The sequence below is a fragment of the Rhopalosiphum padi genome, chromosome 3 (assembly GCF_020882245.1).
Source record: "Rhopalosiphum padi isolate XX-2018 chromosome 3, ASM2088224v1, whole genome shotgun sequence".
In the NCBI taxonomy this organism is placed as follows: Eukaryota; Metazoa; Arthropoda; class Insecta; order Hemiptera; family Aphididae; genus Rhopalosiphum; species Rhopalosiphum padi.
In genome coordinates, this window is record NC_083599.1 from 53,137,410 (window position 1) to 53,149,832 (window position 12,423).

The 12,423-nt window shown below is 24.2% G+C and overlaps 2 long non-coding RNA genes across 2 annotated transcripts; both read right to left on the reverse strand.

Moving 5' to 3' along the window:
* Positions 1 to 3,040: 3,040 nt before the first annotated feature.
* Positions 3,041 to 4,950, reverse strand: LOC132927858 (uncharacterized). The gene is made up of 3 exons (XR_009661868.1): positions 4,777 to 4,950; positions 4,586 to 4,716; positions 3,041 to 3,271 (listed from the first exon to the last, which is right to left on the reverse strand). It is a non-coding gene; the product is annotated as an uncharacterized LOC132927858 (long non-coding RNA).
* A 5,173-nt stretch (positions 4,951 to 10,123) lies between these two features.
* LOC132924612 (uncharacterized) lies at positions 10,124 to 11,808 on the reverse strand. The gene is made up of 2 exons (XR_009661354.1): positions 11,671 to 11,808; positions 10,124 to 10,354 (listed from the first exon to the last, which is right to left on the reverse strand). It is a non-coding gene; the product is annotated as an uncharacterized LOC132924612 (long non-coding RNA).
* Positions 11,809 to 12,423: the final 615 nt, after the last annotated feature.

Genomic DNA, 12,423 nt, shown 5'->3' on the forward strand with positions numbered 1-12,423 from the left:
GAAAGCCAAAATTTTTTTATCGGCATTTCAAGAAAAAAAACTGTAAAAAGTCAAAAATTTCAATTGTCTATAAGTAGCTTAAAAAAAGTCAAAATATTTTGAAAATGTAATAATAAATAGATAACGCTAATATAAACATTTGGTGAAAATTTCAAGTATTTACAATGATTCGTTTTTGAGTTACAGCAAAATCAAAATATAATAATAATAATAATAGTCGAAAAGTGGTTATGCGTAAAAATTCCCGGTTTTCCGTTATTTTATCAGGGTTTTTCCCGACGCTTTTGAAAACTACTACTTTTAAACCCCCAAAATACTAACTAAATGAATTTTCCTTTTCAAAGAGGGGCTGAAGTCGAAAATCGAAGGTTTATTACTACTCCAAAACCTGATGACAGACACAAAAATAAAAAAAAACACACATCATTGTAAAATCAATACATTCATTACTCCGTTTAGAATCTAAAAGTAGGTACCTACTTACAAAGTTTTTGTTTTATAATTAACAAATAACTTTTTTTTTAATAATGTTGATAATGTCTAACATTAATATTATTCAAAATATTTTTTATTATAGCCATAGCCCATAATCAAGTCAAAGATGTACTTTTTATTATTATTAATTGTGTCTTATGTGAACACCCGCAACCCACAAGAGAAACTCCTAATATCCTCAGAAAGTCAGGACCCACAATGTTGATTTTTTTGAATTGTTTAAAAAAAAAAAAAAAATATTAGATAGCCATTCCTGAAGAGATAATTTGTTAACATATTGAACCATAATCATATCTGTATTTTTAATGATATTGTAATTAATGGTTGTTTTTTTCAAAAGGATTATTGGAAATGTGACATTGTGCAATCCCTAAACAACCGCAATTAGGTACAAATGCCTATTTGTTTTTACTCAGCGTACAATAATTAACCCTTCAGAGCCATAAAAAAATAACAATTATCAGGATTTATGAACATAATTAGTTTGATAATAATTTATGTTTTTATAGTAATTAAAGGACTTTACATTATATACTCACAAATATTACTAATATCTTTTAATTTATTAAAGTAAAATTATTAATGTAGCTTATGTTATTAAAACTATTAATTCATAATATTAATCTTAATAATGTGTTAATGAAAATAAGATTTTTTAGAATTTTAACTTTTTATAACAGTATAGTATATTTACACAAATAATAAAAACATTCTACCACCATTTTGTATATATATTAATAAATATAGTATTCTGTTAGTGATAGCATAGGAAGAATGCAATTATTAGATCATTTTGTAAATATTTTAACCTACAACTAGTTTTTTTTGTTGTTGTTATGTTTGTTATATATGTTGAAGTTAAATGTTCAATTAAAATTAAAAATAAATAACTAGGGCACATGTGTTGTTAATATAAAAAAAAAAGAAAAATTGATTGCAGCATTACACTAAAAAATATCAAAATAGCACTTGTGGATTAAAAAGATAACAGTTTTGTTAAAAATAAAATTATATTTTTACTTTATAAAACAGTATAGCTAAATAAAATATTTTAAACTCTAATTCAAATTTATAAATTATAATATATACTTAATATGATTCATCATTCATGATTCAAAATCCTAAAAAATAGTTTGTTATCAAAACAAAAGTTTGCTATAATAATTCTTATGCAATAACTTAAACTTGCTGATTTTTAATATGAAAAAAATATTAATTTGTAATATTTGTATTAATTATTAGGTAAAACCATGCTTCATACTGTTTATGAAGTATCAGCTTCAATGAAATATATGAATGTTAATAATGATAAATAAGAATCATTTTTACAATCTAGTAGTAAAGGTTTTAACCCACTAACATGAGAATTGAGTGTTTTATAAGAAGTTTGATATATTATGAATTAGCAATAATTGTATAAATAATAATGAAAGAGCATGCTTCATAGTGTTTATGCAGTGTCAGCCTCAATGAAATATATGAATGTTAATAATGGTAAATTAGAATCATTTATACAATCTAGTAGTAAAGATTTTAAGACACTAACATGAGAATTGAGTGTTTTATAAGCAGCTAAAAATATGAATTTGTTATATTTGTATAAATTATTATGTAAAAGCATGCTTCATAATGTTTATGCAGTGTCATCTTAAATGAAATATATGAATGTTTATAATGGTAAATAAGAATTATTTGCTTAATATAATGATCAGGGTTTTTTGAAACTAATTTTATGTTATACTACTATTAATTGACTATCGATTACATTCTATATTCATTTCACATACATTGCATAAAACCATTATTATTATCAGAATCTTCTAGTCCATTGTTTAATGTAAGATGTTGATACTTTCCCAAGTTGTAGGAATGTGAATTTCCGTCTCGGCATGCATCAAGTGATCTGCTGTACTACCATCTGAAAAATTGTAGTCGGTTAAATATGTATAATAGTTGTAGGATAAAATGTCACTAATACATTCCATAATTAAAACGAAAATCTTTATATTACAACTAGTACCGGAATACACTGAGCAATTCAGAAATGGAAATAGTCAAACAAAAACTAACACACAAACTTCATTCTTATTACAACATTTGTGAAAGCAGTTTGCAGTTGAAACTTAAATACTAATACACATGTAAAACTGCAAATAGATATGAAATATAAATATATAACAGATGATAAGATATAATAGTTTTTGATAAGACAAAAAAGATCGTACATATCTACTATAATGTTTTGTTGGATTTGAATGTAAAATAAGTGTTTATAAAGAATACACTTGTACAATAACTTAAACTTGCTGTTTTTTTAATAGACTGTGACATAATCGTACCTCAAAAATAATACTGATTTGAACATAAAAATATCGAATCATTATTGAATAAAAGTACCGTAAAGCATATGATAAAACTAGACGATTTAAATTACAATACTTTGGATTATGGTTTAATGAAAACCTAATTATGAAAAAAACGCAGAAATAATAAAAAAAGATTTTTAAAACTGAGGCATATTTTAAGAATGAAAATTAAAAGCTCATTTTGATTACCAATACTATATTCATATTTTTCACAAATTTCAATTGATACACTACTATTAATTTACTATCAATTACATTTTATATTCATTACAAGTACATTGCATAAAATCATTATTATTATCAGAATCTTCAAGTCCATGTTCAATGTGGGATGTTGAAACTTTCCCAAATTCCGAAAATGTTAATAAATGTCTCAGCATGCCTTGTGTGATCTACTATTATACTGCCATCTAAAAAAAAAAAAGTCATTTAAATATGTATAATGGTTGGAGAAATTATAATAATGATGATTGATGAGCAAAAAAAGATAAGATAATAAAAATCTACCAGTGTTGTGTTGAATTTTAATGAAAAAAAAATATATAAAAAAAAATATACTTGTACAATAACTTAAACTTGCTGATTTTTAATATGAAAAAAATATAAATTTGTAATATTTGTATTAATTTTTATGTAAAACCATGCTTCCTACTGTTTATGAAGTATCAGCTTCAATGAAATATATGAATATTAATAATGAATAAATAAGAATCATTTTTACAATCTAGTATTAAAGGTTTTAAGACACTAACATGAGAATTGAGTGTTTTATAAGCAGCAAAAAATATGAATTTGTAATATTTGTATAAATAATAATGAAAGAGCATGCTTCATAGTGTATATGCAGTGTCAGCCTCAATGAAATATATGAATGTTAATAATGGTAAATAAGAAGCATTTTTACAATCTAGTAGTAAAGGTTTTAAGACACTAACATGAGAATTGAATGTTTTATAAGCAGCTAAAAATATGAATTTGTAATATTTGTATAAATTATTATGTAAAAGCATGCTTCATAGTGTTTATGCAGTGTCAGCCTCAATGAAATATATGAATGTTAATAATGGTAAATAAGAAGCATTTTTACAATCTAGTAGTAAAGGTTTTAAGACACTAACATGAGAATTGAATGTTTTATAAGCAGCTAAAAATATGAATTTGTAATATTTGTATAAATTATTATGTAAATGCATGCTTCATAGTGTTTATGCAGTGTCATCTTAAATGATATATATGAATGTTAATTATGGTAATTAAGTATCATTTTACAATCTAGTAGTAAAGGTTTTAAGACACTAACATGAGAATTGAATGTTTTATAAGCAGCTAAAAATATGAATTTGTAATATTTGTATAAATTATTAAGTAAATGCATGCTTCATAGTGTTTATGCAGTGTCATCTTAAATGATATATATGAATGTTAATTATGGTAATTAAGTATCATTTTTACAATCTAGTAGTAAAGGTTTTAAGACACTAACATGAGAATTGAGTGTTTTATAAGCAGCTAAAAATATGAATTTGTTATATTTGTATAAATTATTATGTAAAAGCATGCTTCATAGTGTTTATGCAGTGTCATCTTAAATGAAATATATGAATGTTTATAATGGTAAATAAGAATTATTTGCTTAATATAATGATCAGGGTTTTTTGAAACTAATTTTATGTTATACTACTATTAATTGACTATCGATTACATTCTATATTCATTTCACATACATTGCATAAAACCATTATTATTATCAGAATCTTCTAGTCCATTGTTTAATGTAAGATGTTGATACTTTCCCAAGTTGTAGGAATGTGAATTTCCGTCTCGGCATGCATCAAGTGATCTGCTGTACTACCATCTGAAAAATTGTAGTTGGTTAAATATGTATAATAGTTGTAGGATAAAATGTCACTAATACATTCCATAATTAAAACGAAAATCTTTATATTACAACTAGTACCGGAATACACTGAGCAATTCAGAAATGGAAATAGTCAAAGAAAAACTAACACACAAACTTCATTCTTATTACAACATTTGTGAAAGCAGTTTGCAGTTGAAACTTAAATACTAATACACATGTAAAACTGCAAATAGATATGAAATATAAATATATAACAGATGATAAGATATAATAGTTTTGATAAGACAAAAAAGATCGTACATATCTACTATAATGTTTTGTTGGATTTGAATGTAAAATAAGTGTTTATAAAGAATACACTTGTACAATAACTTAAACTTGCTGTTTTTTTAATAGACTGTGACATAACCGTACCTCAAAAATAATACTGATTTGAACATAAAAATATCGAATCATTATTGAATAAAAGTACCGTAAAGCATATGATAAAACTAGACGATTTAAATTACAATACTTTGGATTATGGTTTAATGAAAACCTAATTATGAAAAAAACGCAGAAATAATAAAAAAAGATTTTTAAAACTGAGGCATATTTTAAGAATGAAAATTAAAAGCTCATTTTGATTACCAATACTATATTCATATTTTTAACAAATTTAAATTGATACACTACTATTAATTTACTATCAATTACATTTTATATTCATTACAACTAGATTGCATAAAATCATTATTATTATCAGAATCTTCAAGTCCATGTTCAATGTGGGATGTTGAAACTTTCCCAAATTCCGAAAATGTTAATAAATGTCTCAGCATGCCTTGAGTGATCTACTATAATACTGCCATCTAAAAAAAAAATAGTCATATAAATATGTATAATGGTTGGAGAAATTATAATAATGATGATTGATGAGCAAAAAAAGATAATAAGAATCTACCAGAGTGTTGTGTTGAATATTAATGGAAAAAAAAATGTATAAAAAAAATATACTTGTACAATAACTTAAACTTGCTGATTTTTAATATGAAAAAAATATAAATTTGTAATATTTGTATTAATTATTATGTAAAACCATGCTTCATACTGTTTATGAAGTATCAGCTTCAATGCAATACATGAATGTTAATAATGGTAAATAAGAATCATTTTTACAATCTAGTAGTAAAGGTTTTAAGACACTAACATGAGAATTGAATGTTTTATAAGCAGCTAAAAATATGAATTTTTAATAGTTGTATAAATCATTATATAAAACTATGTTTTATAGTGTTTAAGATGTATCAGCTTCAATGCTATACATGAATGTTAATGATGGTAAATAAGAAACATTTTTACAATCTAGTAGTAAAGGTTTTAAGACACTAACATGAGAATTGAGTGTTTTATAAGATGCTAAAAATATGAATTTGTTATATTTGTATAAATTATTATGTAAAAGCATGCTTCATACTGTTTATGAAGTATCAGCTTCAATGCAATACATGAATGTTAATAATGGTAAATAAGAATCATTTTTACAATCTAGTAGTAAAGGTTTTAAGACACTAACATGAGAATTGAATGTTTTATAAGCAGCTAAAAATATGAATTTGTTATATGTGTATAAATTATTATGTAAAAGCATGCTTCATAGTGTTTATGCAGTGTCATCTTAAATGAAATATATGAATGTTTTTAATGGTAAATAAGTATTATTTGCTTAATATAATGATCAGGGTTTTTTGAAACTAATTTTATGTTATACTACTATTAATTGACTATCGATTACATTCTATATTCATTTCACATACATTGCATAAAACCATTATTATTATCAGAATCTTCTAGTCCATTGTTTAATGTAGGATGTTGATACTTTCCCAAGTTGTAGGAATGTGAATTTCCGTCTCAGCATGCATCAAGTGATCTGCTGTACTACCATCTGAAAAAATGTAGTCGGTTAAATATGTATAATAGTTGTAGGATAAAATGTCACTAATACATGCCATAATTAAAACGAAAATCTTTATATTACAACTAGTACGGGAATACACTGAGCAATTCAGAAATGGAAATAGTCAAACAAAAACTAACACACAAACTTCATTCTTATTACATCATTTGTGAAAGCAGTTTGCAGATGAAACTTAAGTACTAATACGAATGTAAAACTGCAAATAGATATGAAATATAAATATATAACAGACGATAAGATATAATAATTTTGATAAGACAAAAAAGATCGTACATATCTACTAGAATGTTTTGTTGGATTTGAATGTAAAATAAGTGTTTATAAAGAATACACTTGTACAATAACTTAAACTTGCTGTTTTTTTAATAGAATATGACATAACTGTACCTCAAAAATAATACTGATTTGAACATAAATATATCGAATCATTATTGAATAAAAGTACCGTAAAGCATCTAATAAAACTAGACGATTTATTTACAATACTTTGGATTATGGTTTAATGAAAACCTAATTATGAAAAAAACGCAGAAATAATAAAAAAAGATTTTTAAAACTGAGGCATATTTTAAGAATGAAAATTAAAAGCTCATTTTGATTACCAATACTATATTCATATTTTTAACAAATTTAAATTGATACACTACTATTAATTTACTATCAATTACATTTTATATTCATTACAACTAGATTGCATAAAATCATTATTATTATCAGAATCTTCAAGTCCATGTTCAATGTGGGATGTTGAAACTTTCCCAAGTTCCGAAAATGTTAATAAATGTCTCAGCATGCCTTGAGTGATCTACTATAATACTGCCATCTAAAAAAAAAATAGTCATATAAATATGTATAATGGTTGGAGAAATTATAATAATGATGATTGATGAGCAAAAAAAGATAATAAAAATCTACCAGTGTTGTGTTGAATTTTAATGAAAAAAAAATATATAAAAAAAATATACTTGTACAATAACTTAAACTTGCTGATTTTTAATATGAAAAAAATATAAATTTGTAATATTTGTATTAATTATTATGTAAAAGCATGCTTCCTACTGTTTATGAAGTATCAGCTTCAATGAAATATATGAATGTTGATAATGATAAATAAGAATCATTTTTACAATCTAGTAGTAAATGTTTTAAGACACTAACTAGGGAATTGAGTGTTTTATAAGATGCTAAAAATATGAATTTGTTATAATTGTATAAATTATTATGTAACAGCATGCTTCATAGTGTTTATACAGTGTCATCTTAACTGAAATATATGAATGTTAATAATGGTAAATAAGAATCATTTTTACAATCTAGTAGTAAAGGTTTTAAGACACTAACATGAGAATTGAGTGTTTTATAAGATGCTAAAAATATGAATTTGTTTTAATTGTATAAATTATTATGTAACAGCATGGTTCATAGTGTTTATGCAGTGTCATCTTAATTGAAATATATGAATGTTAATAATGATAAATAAGAATCATTTTTACAATCTAGTAGTAAAGGTTTTAAGACACTAACATGAGAATTGAATGTTTTTTAAGCAGCTAAAAAAAATTAATTTGTAATATTGGTATAAATAATAATGAAAGAGCATGCTTCATAGTGTTTATGCAGTGTCAGCCTCAATGTAATATATGAATGTTAATGATGGTAAATAAGAAACATTTTTACAATCTAGTAGTAAAGGTTTTAAGACACTAACATGAGAATTGAATGTTTTATAAGCAGCTAAAAATATGAATTTTTAATAGTTGTATAAATCATTATATAAAACTATGTTTTATAGTGTTTAAGATGTATCAGCTTCAATGCAATACATGAATGTTAATGATGGTAAATAAGAAACATTTTTACAATCTAGTAGTAAAGGTTTTAAGACACTAACATGAGAATTGAGTGTTTTATAAGATGCTAAAAATATGAATTTGTTATATTTGTATAAATTATTTTTTAAAAGCATGCTTCATAGTGTTTATGCAGTGTCATCTTAAATGAAATATCTGAATGTTAATAATGGTAAATAAGAATCATTTTGACAATCTAGTAGTAAAGGTTTTAAGACACTAACATGAGAATTGAGTGTTTTATAAGATGCTAAAAATATGAATTTGTTATATTTGTATAAATTATTATGTAAAAGCATGCTTCATAATGTTTATGCAGTGTCATCTTAAATGAAATATATGAATGTTAATAATGATAAATAAGAATCATTTTTACAATCTAGTAGTAAAGGTTTTAACCCACTAACATGAGAATTGAGTGTTTTATAAGAAGTTTGATATATTATGAATTAGCAATAATTGTATAAATAATAATGAAAGAGCATGCTTCATAGTGTTTATGCAGTGTCAGCCTCAATGAAATATATGAATGTTAATAATGGTAAATTAGAATCATTTATACAATCTAGTAGTAAAGATTTTAAGACACTAACATGAGAATTGAGTGTTTTATAAGCAGCTAAAAATATGAATTTGTTATATTTGTATAAATTATTATGTAAAAGCATGCTTCATAATGTTTATGCAGTGTCATCTTAAATGAAATATATGAATGTTTATAATGGTAAATAAGAATTATTTGCTTAATATAATGATCAGGGTTTTTTGAAACTAATTTTATGTTATACTACTATTAATTGACTATCGATTACATTCTATATTCATTTCACATACATTGCATAAAACCATTATTATTATCAGAATCTTCTAGTCCATTGTTTAATGTAAGATGTTGATACTTTCCCAAGTTGTAGGAATGTGAATTTCCGTCTCGGCATGCATCAAGTGATCTGCTGTACTACCATCTGAAAAATTGTAGTCGGTTAAATATGTATAATAGTTGTAGGATAAAATGTCACTAATACATTCCATAATTAAAACGAAAATCTTTATATTACAACTAGTACCGGAATACACTGAGCAATTCAGAAATGGAAATAGTCAAACAAAAACTAACACACAAACTTCATTCTTATTACAACATTTGTGAAAGCAGTTTGCAGTTGAAACTTAAATACTAATACACATGTAAAACTGCAAATAGATATGAAATATAAATATATAACAGATGATAAGATATAATAGTTTTGATAAGACAAAAAAGATCGTACATATCTACTATAATGTTTTGTTGGATTTGAATGTAAAATAAGTGTTTATAAAGAATACACTTGTACAATAACTTAAACTTGCTGTTTTTTTAATAGACTGTGACATAATCGTACCTCAAAAATAATACTGATTTGAACATAAAAATATCGAATCATTATTGAATAAAAGTACCGTAAAGCATATGATAAAACTAGACGATTTAAATTACAATACTTTGGATTATGGTTTAATGAAAACCTAATTATGAAAAAAACGCAGAAATAATAAAAAAAGATTTTTAAAACTGAGGCATATTTTAAGAATGAAAATTAAAAGCTCATTTTGATTACCAATACTATATTCATATTTTTCACAAATTTCAATTGATACACTACTATTAATTTACTATCAATTACATTTTATATTCATTACAAGTACATTGCATAAAATCATTATTATTATCAGAATCTTCAAGTCCATGTTCAATGTGGGATGTTGAAACTTTCCCAAATTCCGAAAATGTTAATAAATGTCTCAGCATGCCTTGTGTGATCTACTATTATACTGCCATCTAAAAAAAAAAAAAGTCATTTAAATATGTATAATGGTTGGAGAAATTATAATAATGATGATTGATGAGCAAAAAAAGATAAGATAATAAAAATCTACCAGTGTTGTGTTGAATTTTAATGAAAAAAAAATATATAAAAAAAATATACTTGTACAATAACTTAAACTTGCTGATTTTTAATATGAAAAAAATATAAATTTGTAATATTTGTATTAATTTTTATGTAAAACCATGCTTCCTACTGTTTATGAAGTATCAGCTTCAATGAAATATATGAATATTAATAATGAATAAATAAGAATCATTTTTACAATCTAGTATTAAAGGTTTTAAGACACTAACATGAGAATTGAGTGTTTTATAAGCAGCAAAAAATATGAATTTGTAATATTTGTATAAATAATAATGAAAGAGCATGCTTCATAGTGTATATGCAGTGTCAGCCTCAATGAAATATATGAATGTTAATAATGGTAAATAAGAAGCATTTTTACAATCTAGTAGTAAAGGTTTTAAGACACTAACATGAGAATTGAATGTTTTATAAGCAGCTAAAAATATGAATTTGTAATATTTGTATAAATTATTATGTAAAAGCATGCTTCATAGTGTTTATGCAGTGTCAGCCTCAATGAAATATATGAATGTTAATAATGGTAAATAAGAAGCATTTTTACAATCTAGTAGTAAAGGTTTTAAGACACTAACATGAGAATTGAATGTTTTATAAGCAGCTAAAAATATGAATTTGTAATATTTGTATAAATTATTATGTAAATGCATGCTTCATAGTGTTTATGCAGTGTCATCTTAAATGATATATATGAATGTTAATTATGGTAATTAAGTATCATTTTTACAATCTAGTAGTAAAGGTTTTAAGACACTAACATGAGAATTGAATGTTTTATAAGCAGCTAAAAATATGAATTTGTAATATTTGTATAAATTATTAAGTAAATGCATGCTTCATAGTGTTTATGCAGTGTCATCTTAAATGATATATATGAATGTTAATTATGGTAATTAAGTATCATTTTTACAATCTAGTAGTAAAGGTTTTAAGACACTAACATGAGAATTGAGTGTTTTATAAGCAGCTAAAAATATGAATTTGTTATATTTGTATAAATTATTATGTAAAAGCATGCTTCATAGTGTTTATGCAGTGTCATCTTAAATGAAATATATGAATGTTTATAATGGTAAATAAGAATTATTTGCTTAATATAATGATCAGGGTTTTTTGAAACTAATTTTTATGTTATACTACTATTAATTGACTATCGATTACATTCTATATTCATTTCACATACATTGCATAAAACCATTATTATTATCAGAATCTTCTAGTCCATTGTTTAATGTAAGATGTTGATACTTTCCCAAGTTGTAGGAATGTGAATTTCCGTCTCGGCATGCATCAAGTGATCTGCTGTACTACCATCTGAAAAAATTGTAGTTGGTTAAATATGTATAATAGTTGTAGGATAAAATGTCACTAATACATTCCATAATTAAAACGAAAATCTTTATATTACAACTAGTACCGGAATACACTGAGCAATTCAGAAATGGAAATAGTCAAAGAAAAACTAACACACAAACTTCATTCTTATTACAACATTTGTGAAAGCAGTTTGCAGTTGAAACTTAAATACTAATACACATGTAAAACTGCAAATAGATATGAAATATAAATATATTATAAGATATAATAGTTTTGATAAGACAAAAAAGATCGTACATATCTACTATAATGTTTTGTTGGATTTGAATGTAAAATAAGTGTTTATAAAGAATACACTTGTACAATAACTTAAACTTTGCTGTTTTTTTAATAGACTGTGACATAACCGTACCTCAAAAATAATACTGATTTGAACATAAAAATATCGAATCATTATTGAATAAAAAGTACCGTAAAGCATATGATAAAACTAGACGATTTAAATTACAATACTTTGGATTATGGTTTAATGAAAACCTAATTATGAAAAAAAACGCAGAAATAATAAAAAAAGATTTTTAAAACTGAGGCATATTTTAAGAATGAAAATTAAAAGCTC